The sequence below is a fragment of the Magnolia sinica genome, chromosome 11 (genome assembly GCF_029962835.1).
Source record: "Magnolia sinica isolate HGM2019 chromosome 11, MsV1, whole genome shotgun sequence".
NCBI classification, from domain to species: Eukaryota; Viridiplantae; Streptophyta; class Magnoliopsida; order Magnoliales; family Magnoliaceae; genus Magnolia; species Magnolia sinica.
Genome location: NC_080583.1, coordinates 49,361,383 through 49,369,907, shown reverse-complemented (window position 1 = coordinate 49,369,907; position 8,525 = coordinate 49,361,383).

The window sequence follows — 8,525 nt, the reverse complement described above, 5'->3', positions numbered from 1 at the left end:
TTTGATCAATTGGTGGCACATATCCTCTTTCTACAATATCCCAAACATCATGATCTAAAGATCTCAGAAAGTAATGCATTTTAGCCTTCCAGTATGCATAATTTGATCCATTAAATACTAGAGGTCTAGTGACCGATGAGCCCTCGCCTTTGGCCATATTACCAACTTTAGTCACGATCACTCTCTAGGTGATGAAGCCCTTAAGAGAGACCCGCTTTGATACCAATTGAAATTGTGGTAATGATCGCTTTAGTTGAAGTGGGAATATGCCAATATGTCCTAGAGGGGGGTGAATAGGACATTTTAGTATTTTATGGTAATTTAAAATCCTATCAATCTTATCGTGAGAATATATGCATGCATCAGGATTTCTTTAAAGTAACTCTAATGGCTTCCAAGCCAAATAGAGGATTTAGTCATAAAACTATTTGAAAGATAAATAAGATGCAAATCATAGTTTATAATGGATGTGACTGTGTGTGAGGTGTGATCTCAGATAATCAAATATGAAAACAGTTAAGGAATTCACACAAGCAATAGAAGAAAATGACATTCTCAAACACAATTGTTTTTATAGTGGTTCAACTACTTATTTACTCCACTTCCAGCAGACGCACTCAACCCTTGAGTATATCGGATCTCACTAACGAAATAACAGGTTCACCTCAAACCGGATGTTTCAAATCAGGTTCACCTCAAACCAGTACAACCTACTCTAGGCTGACTCTAATGTGTCTACACGACATAAATTTATGCACCACACAGGAGCAAGGGTCAACACACAGAACCCGAGTTTTAGGCCACACAGGCCAAGGATCCACACAAGGAACCTCACAAGTTTATGCTCCCATGAGCAAGGGTCAACACACAGCACCTGACTTTTAGACCACATAGGTCAAGAACCTACACAAGGACCTAAGAGTTTATGCTCTCCACAAAGCAATGGTTAACACAAAACACCCCCACATACGCTCCCATCGGAGGCCTCCTATGAGGACTTGAAAGGGGTGAGAAACACCTTAGACCCAAACCTACAAAAGGAATGATCACAAGGGTCCTCTGGACTCTAATAACTTATAGATAAGTAGATGAGCCTTATTAAGCATGTTGATGATGATCTCCTCCTTTGAAGATGAAGAATCTTCAGCTCCCTTGAACCACAACTCAAATGATTTACCAATATAAGGCGACGAGTTAGGTCAAGGTTATGATGGAATCCTACTCTATTAAATATTTTTCTATAAAGGAGAGAGTGATTCCAATGATCTATGCATTCAAGGCATCCCAGCTTAATGATTTTCAATTAAGGTGGTAGCTGCAGGATCCTTGAATGCGGAAGTTCATTCCCCAATCCACTCTATTGAATATCAATGATGAGGGTGGATTAGAGGATAAAATCCCATGAGAGAAAAAGGCTTAGGTTATATGATCTAGGGTTAAACACTCAACAGTACTCTCTTTTTTCTCTACTAACAACCAAGGGCAAGCTCTCATTAAATAGGCAACAGGTTCTAACGGATATAAAATGGTCACATTTTTTACAGAGTTCGATATCATCAAGCGTATACTCTCGATAGCATCGATTGTCCACTCAATGGTACGAACTCAACTGTCAAACGCTTTTGAAACTTTTTGCCAACTGGTCGAGAAAATCAAACAATCTTCAATGTCATCGGATTTCGAACTCCGATTTCATCGACACGAGGTTCGATTCCTCGACATTTGAAAATGTGAGAGCGCTTGCCTTTAAAACAAATCAGGTATAAGATATGATTGAGCATCACTTGATATCATTGGAATTTGAATATCGATGATATCGATGACAGTGTCGATTCCTTGATAATTCCAAGGAATTTTCCTATCAGCTTACTGGACAGTTTATGTCCAATTTCAATGACATCGACCTATCCATGATATGATCGATATTTGAGTATCGATTTTATCAAGTGATCCTCAATCCAAGAAAGATTAATCTGAAAAACTTGCTAGATAGATTTGTGTCACAATCCGATATTATCGAAGGTCTACCGATATCATCGAGATTTGAATTTCGAGGATACCAAGGAGCCCTTCGATATATCGAGAATCACATGATTTGCCTTAGTGGTATTTTAGACACAACGGACCAGATGTCGATTTTATCAAGTCGACTCGATGGACTCGAGATTTAAAATTCGATGATATCAAATGGTCCATCGATTCATCGATAATTCAATCCAAAGTTCTCTGTGGTTGCTAGACATCTGAAGTCTTTAATTTGATAATATCGAGTGAGCTTCGAGGACATTGATAATAGGGTTCGATTTCATCGAGCCATGTATCGATAAATCGACAGAGGTAGAAAACGTAAATATTTTCCTGATTTTGTAAAATATTTTTCTTACCAAAAACCCTAGGATGTTCTATTTAATTTTAAGGGTTTTATATAGCTGGTGTTTTGGGACGTGGGATGTGATGATAAGGTTTACCTTTTGCGAGTTTGGGCACACATCTTGTTGAGGCAGACGCTTGATCAATCTTCCTATGGGGCTCCTTTATCTTGCTGACTCAACGCTCACGCTAATTGACAAACCAGGGCACTTTCAGAATAGTTTTGACCAAATTCGATCTCGTCGAGACTCCCTTGGTAACATCTTGATTTGAATTTCGATGAAATCAAGTAATGTGTTGATTCCTCAAGAATTTTAGATGATTTTCCTCTAAAGCTTGCTGGATAAAACTTATCCCGATTCGATGTTATCGAGACCCTATCAATAACATCGTGATTTAAATATCGATGACATCGATTTCCTTTCGATTCCTAGAGCAGCATCAAAATATTTTCCAAGCATTTGCTAGATAATGATCTAAGTCTATCGATATCATCGACTGACCTTTGATGTCATCGATTGCTGCTGGTCAATATCATCGAATGTATGTTCAATTTATCGAGTATTTTGTCTAAATTACTTTATGCTTGCTGGACATTAAAAGGCCTAATTCGATATCATCGAGTATTGTTCGATGTCATCGAACATGAGTGCTCGACGACATTAACACAAACTCGATATCATCAAACTTTGCTAAAAAACTTAGAAGATTTTCCTGTTTGAAACTTTAGTTTTTAGACTATTACACCCTATGTTGTTCTAATTCTTTTAGGGCTTTTGTTTACCTGGGTGTTTTAGGATTTGGGATGTGAGGCTTGATTTACCTGTGACGAGCTTAGAACACACATCCGGTTGAGGTGATAGCTTGATCAATCTTCATATGGGGCTTACCTAACTTACCGACTCAACTTACACACTAATTGATAAACCAGGGCACTTTCACAAAGATCTCACGAATTCCTATCCACATCATGGCTACGAAATATGGTGAACATTAAGTTTTTTCTATAACTGATTAACCTCACCAATGTGTCAGTTCATAGAGATGATGTGTAATGGTGAATTCATGAATAAAGAGGCTGATGATGCGTGGGATTACCTTGATCAATTGACAGAAAATGCGTAATCATGGGACAACTCTCCAAGACTCACCACTTCTAAACCTACTCAATCAAAGGAAAGGGGAAGAATTTATGTCTTAAAAGCAGAAGACGATATGAGTGCAAGAGTGGCCAATCTCATTAGAAAAGTCGAGGCCATGGAACTTAAGAAGGCAGAACCCGAAAAGGCTACGGAAGTTATTTGTGGTATTTGTACTTGTAACATACATACAACTGAGAATTATCCAACAATTCTTGCTTTTTAAGAGATATTGAACGAGCAATTAAATGCCGTAAATAACTACTATAGACCTTTCAGAGGACCCACCTCAAATACATACCATTCCAGTAGGAGAAACCATCCACATTTCAGTTGGAGGAATGAACAAACTGCTAACCCACAAGAGGTCCTTACTCATTTTTTAAATCAAAAGAGACCTCATGAGGATATGATTAAAAAATTCATGTAAAATTAAGAGTTATTCAACCAAAATATGGTATAAGCATTTTAGGATATCAAAATAACAATGAGAATATTTACATCGTCCATTCAAAGGATTGATTCACACTTACCGAGTGGGGAGAAAGGAATGCTTCGAGCCCAACCTCTCTCTAATCCATAACCAAAATGGATTCGGAGGATTTATAGGTTGATTTGTAGCCATCACTTCAATTAACTCTATGGATCTCGAGTGGTGTCTAATCCAGTGATGGATAGATAACCCCTTAACCAATCCTCCTTCACTCAAGAGACGTTGAGTGTTAACACGGACTCACTTGGGCATGAAACACTCTCAGCTCTTAATTTCAGAATCTATCCTAACCCTAAAAAGAAAGAAACTTAAAAGCAATAAGAAATCTAGAAATAGAAAGAAAGAGAATTAGAAAGAAGTTACCAAATTAGAAGTTCCTATATCAAGATCCTGCAAAAAAAAGTTAGTTTCTAAAAATAAATTAGGAAAGCTCCAAACCTAGAAATAGAAACATAAGTTACTTTCTAAAAATAATTCAAAAACACCCTAACCTAAAAATAGAAAGTAAATAAACCATAACCTTAACCCAATTCCAAAACTGCTTAATTTTAGAAAAACACAACCATTAATCCCCGACAACGGCACTAAAATTTGTTCATAACCCTAAGTGTTGGGTCACGATTTAGTAATAATTTCGGTAAGACCGAGGTCGAATCCACGGGGACTAAATCTTGTGTGTATTCTGAAAGTAATTAGAATCAAAACTAGCGGAAGATCTAAATCTAAATCAAGGATATAAGAAATTAATTGTGAATAATTGAATAAAAACTTAAGAATTCAAAGGTGGGAACTAGGGTTTTTGTGGATCCACTTGTAACTATTAGGATGTTTCCTTATTTGATTCAAGGAACTCAATTGGAATTGGAGTCCTATCTTATCTAATTGGAAGGTATATCAATAAAATCAATCTGAACTTTTGTAGACCTAATTCGCATTGTGTAAGTCTCTATGTCATTGAACCTTCCTTCGATGTCATCGAGAAGTCCTTCGATGCCATCGAAGGGTCTTTGATCCATCGAAAAAGTGTCCAAAATAGTCCAATGAGTTTCTTCAATTTCTTCAATAAATTCGATGCTATCGAACAGTCTTCAATGTCATCGAGCATCTTTTTCGAGTCATCGAACATGTCTTCGATTCATCGGGAATTGCATCTAATATATCTAGTAACCAACTTGATTTTCCTGTAAAAATTTAATGTCATCGAGCTGTATTCGATGTCATCGAATGATGGCTTTGATGTCATCGAACACTGGTCGATGACACAGATTGTGAAGTGCATTTCAGCACTTTGTTCTTCCAACTTCCTTCCTTCTCTACTTGGTTTTCTTGGATCTTGGGGTTTTGAAATCTTCCATCTTGGTCTCCAAAGATCCGTTCTTTGCTTTGGAAATTCTTAAGCCTTAAATCAATGCTTTTAGTATTCTTTTCAATCGAAGCTCTTAAACTCACTTTGGAACACAAACATTTATAAAATATACCATTAAACATTATCATGTTCATAAAGCCAAGATATAAATGGGGGAAAATATGTAATATTTGAGTCTCAACACACTCCCTAACTAGCATTTTGCTAGTCTCGAGCAAAAATATGCGTAAAATATTCTTACATCTTCAAAGTTCAAAACCTTTTTTGAGAAGACAAACTTTTGTGCAATCAAGTATGAATGGATAGAGTTAAGATAAGAAAGTGAGATTTTGAAAACCTAGAGCTGAATCACATAAGTAATCAATCAAATAGGTTCTTTATCAGTTTTAAAATCATAAATTCATGTATTAAGTGTTTTTTCTTTCAATGTGCTTGGTGAATATCAACTTACTTCCCATGAACACACTATTAGTTCATAATGTTAGCCATGTTCATCATATCACAATTAGTCAAAAACTCAAGTACTGAACATACCCCCCCTTTCCTTCTTTTTCGAGTTTTTGATTTTATATCAACGGTTACTCTTATTTATTCTTTTTCAGACATTATATCTTTTTCAGAGACCTTTTTCATTCTCCTCAAAGATGTTGTCATTCTTTTCATCATTCATGGCCTTTTTGTCAATCTCTTATATTTTAACTGGTTTTTCATTTTTAAGGTGAATAAAATTCTTCAGACTCAATTCTTAACATCTATCAATGATTTACATGCTACCAATTAGAAATCCTAGCATATTCCAAGGAAGCAAATTAAACGTGTTTTATGATTTAGATTAACATGATATACAAATTTCCTCTTATTCATTTAAGAACCCTAGGTGAAAGTCTACTCGGGTGATCAAACTTTAACAATTCAAGATTTAATCTTCATCTTATTATCCTAATCAATGCATTCTTAATTACACAAACTATCGCTTCCAAACAACTTTTAGTTTGAAAATTTTAAAATTTTCACAATTTCAATTTCTGCTCAAAACTAAACAAAATACTGATTAGCTTACCTAAATCCACACCCCCAACCTAAAATCTACATTGTCTTCAATGTAAAAGAAATAAACATGTAATGACAGAAGACAACGAAAAAAAATGGAGTAGTGATAGAAAGATAGTACCTGGACAAAGGAAATTTGAGGCTTGTCCACAAATCTTACCATAACACGGGTGAGCACAAAATAAAACTAAAATAAGTTGAAAGCAAACTACCCTAGTCTTAAATCCTATAAAAGCAAACAAAGCTAACTATATCTCCATCAGATTAGGAGATCAATCCTGATATACAGATCAAACAGAGGCATGGACATGTCCTCTGAATCAAATTTCTCAACAAATGGCTTTAACCGATGTCCATTTACTTTAAAAGCATTGCCATTGTTCAGTTTCGTTATCTCAACGACTCCATATGGATAAACTTTAGTAATAGTAAAAGGGTCAGTCCAACAAGATCGGAGTTTACCCAGAAAAAGATGTAACCAAAAATTGTACAAAAAGACTTTTTGACCAGTCAAGAATGATTTCCAAAGGATGTTCCAGTCATTGAACACGTTCATCCTCTCCTTGTAAATTCTCGAGTTCTCATATGTGTCATTCCGAATTTCCTTGAGTTCATTTAATTTTAATTTACGCACCGAGCCAGCGTTATCCAAATTGAAGTTCAAATTCTTAACAGCCCAATAGGCTCTATGTTCCAATTCCACATGTAAGTGGTAAGCTTTCCCATAGACAATTCTAAACGGAGACATTCTAATGGGAGTTTTTAAGGCTGTACAGTAAGCCCATAAAGCATCAGTCAATTGGATTGACTAATCCTTTCAGTCAGGGTTAAGCATTTTTTTTCAAAATGTGTTTAATTTTTCTGTTAGAAATCTCAGCTTGCCCACTTGTTTGTGGATGGTATGGAGTGATCACCTTATGAGAGATGTCATATTTCTTCATTAAGTTTATAAATGGCCTATTACAGAAATGTGAGCCTTCATCACTAATGATGGCTCGAGGAGTTCCAGACCAGAAAATGATTTTTCTTTTAAGAATTTAATGACCGTTTGATGGTCATTATTCCAGTATGGGATCTCTTTGACCCATTTAGTGACATAGTCTACACCTAGCAAAATATATAAATTCCCAAAGGATTGGGGGAATGGTCCCATGAAATCGATGCCCCAACAATTAAATGCTTCAATGATCAGAATGGGGTTTAGAGGCATCATATTTCGACGAGACAATGCTCCCAACTTTTGACAACACTCATAAGTTTTGCAAAACTCATGAGTATCTCTGAACATAGTGGGTCAGTGAAAGCCACATTGCAGAAATTTGGCAGTGGTCTTTTTAGCTGAAAAGTGACCGCCACAGGCCTGAGAGTGACAGAAGGAGATGACACTTTGTTATTCATTGTCTGGCACACATCTCATTAGAATCTGGTCTAGGAAATATTTAAATAAATACGGATCATCCCAGAAGAATTTACGTACCTCGGCGAAGAATTTCTTCTTATCTTGCGCAGTCCAATATGTTGGCGTGAAACTTGTGGCAAGATAATTAACAAAATCAGTAAACCAAGGTGAGTGGCAAACTTTAAATAATTGTTGTCAGGGAACATGTCATTTATATGTGTAGTCTCAAGGGAATCAGGGAGGTCAAGTCTTGAAAGATGGTCAACCACTATGTTTTCTACCCCTTTTTATCTTTTATTTTCAAATCAAATTCCTGGAGTAGGATGATCGATCTTATCAGATGGGGCTTAACATCATTCTTAGAAAGAGGGTAGTTGAGCATCGCATGATTAGTATGGATGATATGCTTAAATCCAATCCACTTAGATCTAAATTTATCCAAAACGAATACCACAACCAAGAGTTCCTTTTTCGTAATAGAGTAATTCACTTGGGAGGATTTAAAGTCCTACTTGCATAATGAATAACGTAGGGCTTCTTTTCTTTTCTCTGGCCTAACACCACCCCAATAGCATAGTCAGACGCATCACACATAAGTTCAAAAAGAATACTCCAATCGGGTGGTTGCATGATAGGTGTGGTAGTCAACATGCCCTTAAGGTTAGAGAAAGCTTCTTGGCATTGCTCAGTCCACTCATATGGTACATC